Below are 13,573 nucleotides of genomic sequence, written 5' to 3' on the forward strand. Positions count from 1 at the left end.
TAGGCCTAGAAATAGTATGCATCACTTCTGTCCACATTTCATAACACATGACACAATCCTAGGGAACTGCAAAGGATACTAGGAAATGTAATCTAGTTGAATGCCCAGAAAGAAGAAAAAATGGGTAGATGGCCATCTATTTAGTCTTTGCCACAACATATATTTCTGCATTGTGGGGTTCATAGTCTGATTACTATGTGCATGAAAAAGCTAAGAAAGCTGGTTTGTAGAGATAAGAATGAAGCAGATGTCCACAGGGAAGTCTAGATGAAAGCTAGAGAAACGGGGTAGGGGAGAGAAGAGAATGTTCTGGTTTCTTCCTGGTTTTCCACTTTGTGACACTGCTTTTTTAAATTTGTTTTTGCTTTGTTCTGTTTTTGTATACATAAATTTTGTATTAACAACTTTGTTGAGATATAATTCAGATGTCATAGAATTCAACCTTTTAAAGTATACACTATTTTAGTATATTCAGTGGCTTTTATTATACTCAGAGTAGTGCAACTATCATTATTATCTAACTCCAAAACACTTTAATCTCTGCCAGAAGAAATTCCAGGCCCATTAGCAGTCACTCTGTTCCTCAGTCTGCCAAGTCTCTATCAACCACTAATCTACTTTCTGTGTCTATGGATTTGGCTATTTCAGACAATTTATATAAATGGCATCAGACAATATATGACCTTTTGTATCTAGATTCTTTCACTTATTCAAGATTTATCAATTTGTAGTATGTATCAGAACATCATTTCTTTTTTAATGACAAATAATATTCTATTGTATTGATATACTAATTTGTTTATCCATTCATCAGTTGATGGATATCTGAGCTGTTTTCACTCTAGCTATTATGAGTAATGCCACTATGAACACTGGTGTACAAGTATTTGTGTGCACAGATGTTTTTCATAGGAATGGAATTGCTGGGTCATATGGTAACAACTCTATGATTAACATTTTGAGGCACTAGTACTAGTTTTTTTGTTTGTTTGTTTTTTTGTGGCAGAGGCAGAGAGAGTCAGAGAGAGGGACAGATAGGGATAGACAGACAGGAGGGGAGAGATGAGAAACATCAATTCTTCGTCGTTAGTTGTTCATTGATTGATTTCTCATATGTGCCTTGACCAGGGGGCTACAGCAGACCGAGTGACCCCTTGCTCAAGCCAGCGACCTTGGGCTCAAGCTGGTGAGCCTTGCTCAAACCAGATGAGCCCGTGCTCAAGTTGGTGACCTCGGGGTCTCGAACCTGGGTCTTCCACATCCCAGTCCGATGCTCTATCCACTGCGCCACCGCCTGGTCAGGCGCACTGGCACTAGTTTTTAAGAATCCTGGCTGTCCTTGAGCTACTTTAGTGTCCTTCACATAAATACATAAATTTCTTTCTTTTTTCTTTTTTAATCAACTTGAGTTAGTTTTGATAAAATTATATATTTGCAATCTCAAGAGGCTTAATAAAGTCACCTACTCCTGTTGCTTCTGGTTTAGACTTTCTTGATTCTAAGCCCCCTTTATTTTGGCTCTATTTTTGCCTGCCTGTTTGATAATGCTTTAGCTTTGCTTTTTTTGGCTACAAGTATCAGGCACTCATTGCAGTTAGCTCAAGTATAAGAACTTTAAGAAAAACACATGATAAGATAATGGAAGCTTTCAAAAACTCAAGAACAGGAACTATAAGGGGTTGGCTTCAGAGATAGGAGTGCTAAAAGCTGCTCTTTAGTTTGAGGTGGCTGTACAGACCTCACCAATAAAAATTCATAGGTGTTCGTGGTATTTCATCATTATAAATACAGCTCAGCCAGACCCCCTTCTGTTCTGATGCTGACTGGTAACTTCTCTCTGTTTTTTTTTTGTTTTTTGGGGGTTTTTTTTTTTGTATCTTTCTGAAGCAGGAAATGGGGAGAGACAGTCAAACAGACTCCCGCATGCGCCCAACCGGGATCCACCCGGCACGCCCACCAGGGGCGACGCTCTGCCCACCAGGGGGCGATGCTCTGCCCCTCCGGGGCGTCGCTCTATTGCGACCAGAGCCACTCCAGCGCCTGGGGCAGAGGCCAAGGAGCCATCCCCAGTGCCCGGGCCATCTTTGCTCCAATGGAGCCTTAGCTGCGGGAGGGGAAGAGAGAGACAGAGAGGAAGGAGGGGGGTGGAGAAGCAAATGGGCACTTCTCCTATGTGCCCTGGCCGGGAATCGAACCCGGGTCCCCCGGAGGCCAGGCCAACGCTCTACCGCTGAGCCAACCGGCCAGGGCCTCTCTCTTTGTTTTTATGCCACCTTCCTGAGAGAGAGACTCTGTTAGGCCCAGTATATTTTTTTCAAACCTGGCTACAGGTCATGGGGATCTAGTCAGACTATAGATTGACTGCCCTTGAATCAGGTGCCCACCTCTGGTTCAATCAGCCATGAGAAGATGAGAGATTAAGGAGCTGAATCACGGCTCTGGCAGGTTGGCTCAGTGGTAGAGCGTCAGTCTGGCATGTGGTAGAGCGTCAGCCCGGCATGTGGTAGAGCGTCAGCCCGGTTCGATTCCCAGCCAGGGCACATAGGAGAAGCACCCATCTGCTCCTCTACCCTTCCCCCTCTCCTTTCTCTCTGTCTCTCTCTTCCCTCCCACAGCCAAGGCTCCATTGGAGCAAAGTTGGCCTGGATGCTGAGAATGGCTCCATGGCCTTTGCCTCTAGAATGGCTCTGGTTGCAACAAAGCAAGGGCTCCAGATGGGCAGAGCATCGCCCTCTAGTGGGCTTGCTGGGTAGACCCTGGTCGGGCGCATGCAGGAGTCGTTCTTTCTGCCTCCTTGCTTCTCACTTAAGAAAAATACTAAAAAAAAAAAAAAAAAAGGAACTGGATCATGTGGCATAAAATGTGGCTGCTGCTAGACTGACTTCAGCAGAGACTGGGGCTTAGAGCAGTTTCCACTAGATGCTACTGGTGCAGAAGGCACGGTGATTGATCTTTTTGTGTATGTGATAGATATTTTTAATGAAAAATAGATCACCTCTTTTTCAACCAATGTCTGATTTTGGTCTTAGCAGTTCTGCCAGGATGTACTAATTTCCTATATTCAATCTCCAGCTTTATGTATTGTAATTAAGGGTAAGACAAGCCCATGGTTCCATCCCAACCCAGTCAATTCCTTGCTCAACTATGTCCCTGTGAGAGACATGTGACAAAGACATGGTGTAAAGAGTAAAGGAGTGGCAAGGAGCTCCTAAGAAGACCCTATTTCCTCTTCCTGTCAGAGCCACCCCCCAACCCCCATTCTCTCCCTACCTTCCACCCTATTTCCTAAAACTTAAAGGGCTAGAGACACAGCAAAAGCTCAAACAGTATAGCAAGTTGTGCACAGTCGCCAGCTCTACTTTCAACATGTCACAGCTGGAACAGGAAAGGAAGGAAGCTCCTTGAATCCAAACTGAAGCTTTGAGATGGGTAGAAAACTGACCTTAGGTACTTTTTTCCTGTATGGACAGAACTAGAGCTAGAAATTTATTTAGAAAAGAAAAAATGCAGGTTTTAGTATGTTAAAATGAGCAGTGACTTTAAAAATGAAAATTCAAACTCTTACTAACAAAGCAAAACATTAAAAAAAACAGCCCATTCAGTTTTATGAAGTCTTTCATTTGAAAAGATATTCTGACTTCTAAAGAGGGTAGGCTCACAGTCTGCCCTAATTTCATTTCTTGTTGTTGCTTTAAAAAAAAATGCTTCCCTGTGGCTAATGTCAAGTGTGGATTTGCCAGATTGTCTGGACACACTCCAAAAGAAATATCTCACTAAAATCTTTAAAGAAAAAGGCATTTAGTATACACATACCTAAAAGCTAAAGTAGCTAGGGTAGGGATGGCGCCGTAAAGGACAGAGGAGCCAGCATTTTATATTTAACTAGCAAACTATTGACCAGATTTTCTGAACCTTAGTATTTTAGGAATTTGAGTTGGCCAAGTCAGTTGTGAAAGACTCATACAAAGCAGGAATCAGAAAGAGAAAAGATTATTGGATATGCACTGTTCCATAACCATGAACAACACAAACATTGTTGTCTATTGTAGGGCTGCCTGCTGATCTGCGCTGTGAGTTTGCTCTGCGGCCGGCTGGCCTGGTGCAGAGAGGCAGAGTTGAGAACCCGGACCAGGGGCCTTTGAAGGCAAGTGCTGGCATCATCATTTGAAGGATTTTCCCAGCGCTGGCTGGCTAGTGTAAGGAACAGCCCTGAGAAACACTGGCTCCTGGTAGTTGAAGGAGTCAGGTTGATTTAGCAAACCACATTGCCTTTTTAGATTACTTGTATATTCCTAAGCATAGTCCAAAGAAACTTAATTCCCACTCACAACATGGGTATAAAAGGTGAAAAGATGCCTGACCTATGGTGGCGCAGTGGATAAAGCGTCGACCTGGAATGCTGAGGTCGCTGGTTCAAAACCCTGGGCTTGCCTGCTCAAGGCACGTATGAGAAGCAACTACTGCAAGTTGATGCTTCCCACTCCTCCCACCTTCTCTCTCTCCTCTTTTTGAAATCAATAAGTAAAAAATTAAAAAAGAAGTAGAAAGGTGAAAAGATGAGGCTTAGGGTCTTATTGAAGTGATGCCACAGATTTCAGAACAAAGAACAGAGGTGCAGAGTGTGGACAGAGAGGTTAAGAGCATGGACCTGGGTGTCAGGCTTGGGTTGGACTACCAGCCCTCCTTTTTCCTGGACCTGCAATCTTTGGTAAATTAATTTCTCTGTGCCTCAGTTTTCTAATCTGTAATATGGGGATTAAGTAGTCCCCACTTCAATAGTGTCACATGGATATTAAATGAGTTAACATTTTCAAGGTCATTAGGACATTGTGTGACTGGTAGTAAACAACATATGTGTTTTTTGTCAAATAAATACAGTAGAATATACTGTATTTGTATATATATGCTGGCAAACCTTGTGTGGATAGACTCCAGAACTCTATTCTCAGATGAGAAAGGGCCGGATGCTAGGAACAACCCACACTGGGGCATATCTACAGAAACTACAGTGTGATTGTTTTCTGAAACACCATACCAGCCACTTTTAAAAGGAGGCATATCTATACAGACTGCTGTGCAATACTCCCTACAATGCATTAGTAAGGGCGAGAGAAAGTCTCAGTACAATGTATGTAGAAATAATTATGAGAATTAGCACTTACTGAGTATTTTCTATGCATCAGGCATAGTTTTAAGAGCTTCACAAAGATGGTACTATTTTTTTCCCCATTGTGGAAAACAGAGTCTCAGAGAGGTTAGGTCATTTGTCTAAGGTCATACAGCCAGGAGTTGAATTCAATGCCCATTTAGTAATCACTATGTTAAACTTTTCTCCCAACGGTATAATCCCAGTTGTGTACAAATAAAACTTCATACATATAATGATTAATATATATAAAATAAGGTCTGGAAGCATAGACACTAACTATTAACCCCTATGGGCAGCAGTGGGATTGAATGGGGTCAGGTGGAGGCAGATGTTTAGGGGGGGAGGCTTTCATTTTTTATTAAGTATACTTGTATTTTATTTGAATTATTTAGTGTAATATAAGTTGAGGCCAAGATGGGATTTGAAACCATAGAATCTGGCTACAAATTTTGTGCTCTTATTCACTGTAGTATATATGTATACATGTGTGAGCTAAGTCCTAAAGCTATAATTCTCACACATTTTCAAATGCTAAACCAGGCTACCATCCACTCTATGCCATAGAGAACGCCTATTAGTTGGGTGGTCAGAAGCACAGGCTCTGGAATCACACAATCATAGACTTGAATTCCATCTCTGCTAGTTACTAGCTTTGTGACCTTTACTAGTTACTTAACAAGTTTGATCTCAGCATTTTCAACTGTAAAATTAAGATAATAATAGTCACTATCTCATAAGGTTGTTACAAGGATTAAAAAACCTTAGTATATGTCAAGTGCTAAGCACAGAATCTGGCATACAGCAAGAAATAAATAAATAAATAAATAAATAATAAAGAATAAATAGCCATTATAATTATTAGTTTATTGTCTAGGTACCTCTATCTCCACTCCTATTAAGGTTGGGGGTTGGCTTTTCTGCCCACCTTTATTTGGGTCACATAACTTGATTCAGCACTTATATTGTAAGGTATTTCCCATTGATGTGCTTGCAAAAGGTACACCCAGATATATGTATAAAGATGTTCATTGAGGTATTGTTTAAGCAATAAACTAGAACCACCTAAACTTCTATCATTAGAAAACTGATTAAATAAATGTTGTTATTCCAAGTAAGAAACAATAGTTGGGGACCCTGCATAGGCCCAATGAACAGCAGCCTCCTTCCCTGTTCAGATTCTGAACAAATTGAGAAATAAAAGAAAGAAGTGGCAGAGGAAGGCCTAAGAACCCTGATAAAAGGCAAAGTTGCATGCAGCACCGTATGCTAGCTCATATTAAGTGAGAGACAGACAGGTTTCTTATTACTGAAACCCAGAATTGAGCACTCACTGAGTTCTGCTAAGTCCTGGGAGAACAGATGGCATACTCCTTATGGGCAACTCAATCCTAAGGAAAAAGGGCAGAGTTGACTTCTCATGTCTAGGTCATTCTTCCAAACTTGTTGGTCAGCTAAGTCACTCTGGACTCAGGGAGTAGAGCAAGTAAAGAGACAGAAAGGGGCCAAGAATTACATTGATTGAGTGCCTTTCATTTGGAAGGCACATTCTCTTCTAACAAAGAAGGCAGCTATTAAAAATAGGGAGTATATCTGCAGAGCACATGTGGAAAGATCTCTAAGATAGCATTTTAAGTGAAAAAAGCAAATGCAAAATAAAAGTATAGTAAGATCTCTTTTATGTAAAATTTTGTTAAAGGATCTACATAAGTATGTACTAACAAGTATACATTAAGTATAGTAATAGTGGTTACATTTTGGAGAGATTCAGGGGCAGAAGACAAAACTTTCATTTTCCCTTTTGTTCCTTTTTAATTTTCTTCCAGTGTATATACTACTTTTATTCTAAAAAATACTCTTAGGAGTTATCTGTGGGATTAATAACCATTATTGTTTGCATCTTTATGCTTCCGTATAAAAATAAGTTGTAATACATGTTATTTAAAAAAATAAAAACAAGCCTGCATTGAAAAAAAAGTGCTTTCTAGACTCAGGAGTCCTAATGAGCTATAATCATAGAGACGCCAGACTAGTTAAAATTGGAAGAAAGAGCTATAATCACAGGAAAAGAACACTGTCTACAACTTGAAGTATCCCAGAAAAAGCAGCTGTAATGACAGCAGGGCTGACTTTAGAAAAACAGAGACAAGACTGGCCATGGCTGTGGCCAGGCCTGCAGTGGCTGAGTGGGCGACAACATGAAATGATTATCAGAAAAACAAAAACCCAAGGGCCCCAAGAATGACAGCTGATGGAAGGATCTGAAGTGTGAAATAAACAAGAGGGAATTGAGAAGGAAATGCTGAAGTGACTATGACTCACAGTCGGATGGTCCTCAAGACCTGAGTGTCCTAGGAGAAACCAGGTCACAGTTGTGTAACCGGGGCACTGTGCTGGAGGAACACGATGGACCGCTGTCTTCCCATAGCCCCAGGTGATCAAAATGAGGTCAGTGTGACAGACCCTGCGAGGAGGCAAGATAGGAGCTGGAAGCAAGTATTTCATCTGCTCCTTCCGCCCGCCAAAGCTCTGGCAGAGAGGAGCGTCATTCCAGGGACGCGTGCATGTGGCCTAATGACTTGTCACACTCCTCTGTCACTAGACCAGATCCTGTAAGGGAATTGCAAAGAATTGATTTTTTTTCACGGGAACAAAATACAGTAATTCATATTGCAATCCTGCCCAAATCACTGAGCAAATACTCCAAGACCCAAATTTCTTAAAACAGCTTTGATTTACCACATACTACACGTTCCAACGAGAGTTTGAAGTGCGTGGAGCTGCCCACGTGAAGCCATTTCTCAGTGTCCTCTGGCAGCTAAGTGCTCAAGAATTAAGGTATTTGTTCAACTTTCCTCGGTTCTCACAAATCGAAAGCAGCCATTACATAACGAAGCATGTAGAAAGCTCCTAGGGTTAAAAAGTCCCTGATGTTTTTCCCGCCTTCAGTCATTTTCTTTGTTTAAAGTTCTTCAGAAACAGTGAACGTTGGTGAAGAAATATCGTCTCCGGCAGGGAAATGCGTGTGAGAGTTAGTCAGCAGCTAGACTCACTCATACGTCCATGAGGTTGTAACTTAATCTTGACAACATAGTCTTTCCTGGAAGAGATTTGAGCAGAGATTTATCATTTTATAATTTGTGGTTTAAATTTGAGCCATAAACCAAGCAGCTGTATTGGTCTGAGGAGCTTTTGAATCTTTTTTAAAACCCCAGGAGGCAGGAAGACAGCTTCAAACTTGGGGTTAAACTGAAAGACAGCACAAAAGACCAGGTTTCTGTAGGCACTCTCTCTTTCCCGAGGAAATGTATGGAATGCACGCCTTTGTTTGTTTTAGACTTGGGGGGAAGAAAAGCAGACTGATGGCGGGTTTTCATGTGTTCCAGGGTCCCCTGGGAAATGAGAAGCTGGAAGCTGAGAGGGGGGAAATGGGTGGAGAAAAGGGAAGCCAGGGGGAAGGGAGGAGTGCCGGAGATAACTCTGCTGACTTCACAGTTTTCCACAGGGGCCTGCCCTGCATACCTCTGTTGACATCAAAGCTCCAGGCATTTGCTCAGTCAGTCCTGCAGGCCACCGGTGGGAGAAGGAATTAGCTGTTAGCCCTAGGACCCAACTTCTGCAATTAATTTTACCTTAAAAAAACAACAACAACCCAAAAAACAGATTTTCAGCTCTGTGTGGCAGCTCTGAGCCACTTCTTGTGCCTGTGTTCAAACACCCACCAGGCAGCTTTTGCAGCGATGTCTCCAGAAACTTGGGCAGCTCCCCAAGGTGTCTCACTGGTTCTGCAGCAGTGTTGGCGCTCTGTGGGCCGATGGGCGTGGCTTTCGCAATCATGTTGGGGCACCTGGGTTTGGGAAGACATGCCTCCTCTCTTCGGAGCAATTCAGGGCATCAGATTTTTGCTGGCAGCTGGGCTCCCACATCTATTGCCACTCTCTTTCCTCCCTGCTGGCATTTACTGGTTTTCTTTCCCATCTCTTTTCTCTGGAGTCTCTTGTCTCTCTCCAAGAAAGGAAGTAATGGATTAAGATGACCTTCTGTCTGCTGTCACTTATGACCTTCAATCTGCTCATCATTCTAAACCCAGGACCAAAAGAGTTGAAGCACCCTTCACGGAGCAAAAATAGTTGCCATATAGTCCACAATTTAAAACCAAGTTGCATAGGACAGGTTTAAAACATATATACATGTGGTATGAAATTTCACAATTCTCTCTTCTACTAGCTCCAGATTGTACTGGAGGGATTTGCTTTCACTATCTTCTACTGTGCTATGTGAATTTTTTTTTTTTTCCTGAAGCTGGAAAAGGGGAGAGACAGTCAGACAGACTCCCACATGCGCCCGACCGGGATCCACCCGGCACGCCCACCAGGGGCGAAGCTCTGCCCACCAGGGGGCGATGCTCTGCCCCTCCGGGGCGTCACTCTGCCGCGACCAGAGCCACTCTAGCGCCTGGGGCAGAGGCCAAGGAGCCATCCCCAGCGCCCGGGCCATCTTTGCCGCCCGGGCCATCTTTGCTCCAATGGAGCCTTGGCTGTGGGAGGGGAAGAGAGAGACAGAGAGGAAGGAGGGGGTGGGGGTGGAGAAGCAAATGGGCGCCTCTCCTATGTGCCCTGGCCGGGAATTGAACCTGGGTCCCCCGCATGCCGCCGACGCTCTACCGCTGAGCCAACCGGCCAGGGCTCTACGTGAATTTAAAGATAAGCCTAGGCTAGATGTCAGTGCCTTGGAAATCCAGTCCCAGCACCAAACCAAAGCACTATGAGCAGTTTAGAAGGTTCTGTAACTGGTTACAGATCGTAGTTACAAGTCAAAGGATGCCAGCATTCTCCCCCTTCGAAGTTCATCACGACTAGCCCGGCCTAGTGGCTTGATAAAGTTCTTAGAGGAGTTTGGCCCGGGTTTTTCTGTAACACTGCCACACTGCAGGCTGCCTGTTCTTGGACGGAAGGGTACATTGAAGAAGAACCCATGTCCTTAAGGGACATTCTTGTCCTTAAGGGAAATCACCGAAATAGTGCATTTTAGATAGGAAATTGGTGAGCGAGAAAGCCCAAACCCTTTGTTTTAAAACCAGGGATTTTAAAATTGGGAAGTGAAAACTTAGGCAAGTTAGTTAAAAGACTGGCCTAAGGTAAGGTTTCCCCAAACAAGAATGGGAACCATAGTCTGTTCGTAGCATATGCTACCTTGTGACCCCAAATCTAAACACAAGTGTTGTTCAAAACCAACCTCACAGCAACAGATGCTCCAAAGTTCTTTTGTGGGTAAGGTAGCTGATGGAGAAGCCTGCCTTGGTTTCCCAGATTCAAACTAACCTCGCCCACCCTCACACCTCAGTCTGGGGTTTCAACCAAGTACTGCCAATGCACTTGAAACTGATTCAAAATGCTTTCTGGAGAGCCATCTCCGTTCAGCTTGCAGGCACTCTTGGGGCCCCCTTCCAAGAAGAAATGGACCGGCATTCCGTCTGGGCTGGACTCAAGTTAGGCTCTGCCTGCCTGGGAGTGTGTCGTCTCTGTCTTTGATAGTCTGATGGCTAAAGCTCCGGGCTTTTGCTCTTCAGTCAACACCACCAAATATCTGCAGTGTTGGCTCAGCTCACAGGCCTTAATCATCAGCTCCCACATCGTTGAGACAATTCTTTTTTTAAAAGAGACACTAAGGATATATTAAGCCTCTCTTCCCTGAATTCTCTTTCTCAAACTTTCATCATCATTCCTTTCCTGGTGTTTACTGAGTATCCAGTATGACGTAGTACTGGGGAAAATAAGGCAGACTTGGTCCACGCCCTCCTGGGATTTTTAAGTGCTGGGGCTAATCATCTTGTAATCAGGTTAGAGATTAAAAAATAAAAGATGATGGACAGCCCACAGCTTTCTGTCTCTTTAATCCTGCATCCACCCCACCTAACAAAGTGAGGGATCTAATATTCAAGTTCTTCAGCGTTCTCTTGGCTCACTTCCCAGCTGTGGTCAAATTCTCTGCATGCTCATTCCTCCTTTTCTGGATTACTTGTGGAACTGCCAGGAAGCCAGAGGCATAAAGAATGCAGGCAGTGGAGGGGGGAAAAGAAAAGCATCTGCAAGCGATTGACTGAAACCAGTTGTAGCTGGACAAAGTCAGGGTTCTCATTTGCAAGCAACAGAAACCAACTCTGCCTGATTTAAGCAGAAAAGCAATTTACTGAAAGGCTATCGAGTAACTCACAGAATCACTGACAAGGCCGGGGAAACAGGCTCAGAAAACACAAGAACCAGAAACTCAGGTTCACATCCAAGGCCACAGTCACAATCAATCACAGCACAGAAAGGGGAGGAGGAGGAACCCAGCGCAGCCACTGCCCGTGCTGCACCACAACGTGCAGTGCCTCTCTCAGCCCTGGACAATGGGTACCGCCATGAGCGTCACTGCTCTGGGAGCCTGGATATCTTTGTGGTCCTGCAGTCTCCCTCTGAATAGGATTGCCCATTGTCCCTATTTCTTTGTGCTAGTGACTTTAGATTCCATGTGGGGCAGGTGTACCAGATTAGCCAAGTCTTGGTTTTGTGTTGATGTTCTAGCTGCAAAGGAGACTAGAGAAGAGAGCATCTGGCCATTGGGGCTTTTTCTTAGGGCACTAAGATTCTAAACACAGGAAGGGAGTTCAGATGCTGGGGAGCCCCAAATGACCCTGATTAAATCCCTTTCCTATAATCCCATATGGAGAAGAGGCCCTAGGTCAACATTGCTGGCCTGAGAGAGAATGGAAAATGAGTCAGTATACACATTCCAGCACTAAGGCCAGTATCCTTTGACCTGAGAAGGAAGGCCCCTAGGTAACCAAGGCCAGCACAGCTCAGGGAAGGAGGGCACATCTTCTTCTTGGAGTTGCTCCTCCTACAGCCTCAATGAGGAGAGGAGAGGAGAGGAGGGGAGGGGAGGGGAGGGGAGGGGAGGGGAGGGGAGGGGAGGGGAGGGGAGGGGAGGGGAGGGGAGGGGAGGGGAGAGGAGAGGAGGGGCAGAGAGGAGAAGAGAGGAGAGGAGAGGAGGTGAGGGGACTCCCTGGAAGTGAGAAGAGTAGTCACTCCTGCTGAGGCAGCCTCCCCACCACCACCTGGATTGGCTCTGCCTACTCCAGCCATCCTTTTGCACTAGCTGAAAGGAGATTGAAGCTGCAAACGTCTTAAAGCAAAGGACAAAGCCTGTGTCAAAGATTTTTACCTTTGTCCTTGATCTCTCATCCCAGACCTGCTGCTTAGACTTTTGATAGCTATGGACCCTGACACAGAGTGATTCATCTTGGTTTTGTCATTGCTAGCAGTCAAGCAGGAGGGCTGGCATCCGAGATGGGGGCAGGGAGAGGGAAAGTGTGTTCATCAGCACCCCCTCAGGGCCCCAGCCACAGTTTCCTCTCCCAGATGTTGTCCAGCCCAGTGGGTAAGGATGGGGGTGTAGGTCGGGGACTGCGGTTTATTATTTGTTTTAGTCTTCCACGCATTTAGGGAGTTGGCTTAAACACACACACACACAAATAAAAAAAAAAAAAAAGGAAACTCTTTTTGAGACATTAATTATTTGTTCACTGTCTTTAGAAGAGAGGCGAGCAAACACCCAAGTGTGGCACCCATTCAAGGACGGTACACAGGGTGAGGCAGTCCCTCCAGCCCCCCTCAGAATCCTACCCCTGGGGGAGCCCTTGGTGACACACTGTTTCCTTGATCCTGTTCCTGGGGATGTGGCTGGGAAGTGAAGTGCCTTTTGGGCAGGGTGGGTAATTCCAACTGTCAGTTTCTAGCTTGGGGCGAGGAAGGCAAGATGGAGAGTGAAATGCACTTATTCCCAGACATCTTTCTTCTGCCCCTCCGCACGGACCTGCCTGATGCAGCATCCCCCCTTTCCCTTGGGGCTGTCAGAGGCTCCTCGGGGAGCCACACGGGAAGCCTTTATAAAAACTCTGCATAGTTAAAAACTCCTCAGTGCCCCTTTGTTAATCAGATCACTAGAAACCAATACATTCAGAACATATTAGCTAGTGCCTTATAAAAATGCCTTTGCAGAGCCAAGTTTCAATGCTATAGTTACAACTTTCTTACAGGGCAGACGTAAGAAATAGAAAAAAAAAAACCCCTCATATTTTTTATACCTTCTGAAGACTCAGTTGAAGATGTTATTCATTATGTTTCTCAGAGTTCTGTCTTTGAGGATCTATGTGATAAATTTCAATTAGAGTTTACCAGGAGGGGCCCTGACCGGGTAGCTCAGCAGATAAAGCAGCATCCCGGTGCCCTGAGACTGCAGGTTCGTCTGTTCAATCCCCAGTCAGGGCACGTAGGAGAAGCAATCAATGAGTACACAACTAAATGAAATAGCTAAGTTGGAACAATGAGTTGATGCTTCTCTCATTCTCTCATCCTTCCGCCCCACTCCCCCCCCCCCAAAAAA

Source organism: Saccopteryx leptura, chromosome 3 (assembly GCF_036850995.1).
Source record: "Saccopteryx leptura isolate mSacLep1 chromosome 3, mSacLep1_pri_phased_curated, whole genome shotgun sequence".
NCBI classification, from domain to species: Eukaryota; Metazoa; Chordata; class Mammalia; order Chiroptera; family Emballonuridae; genus Saccopteryx; species Saccopteryx leptura.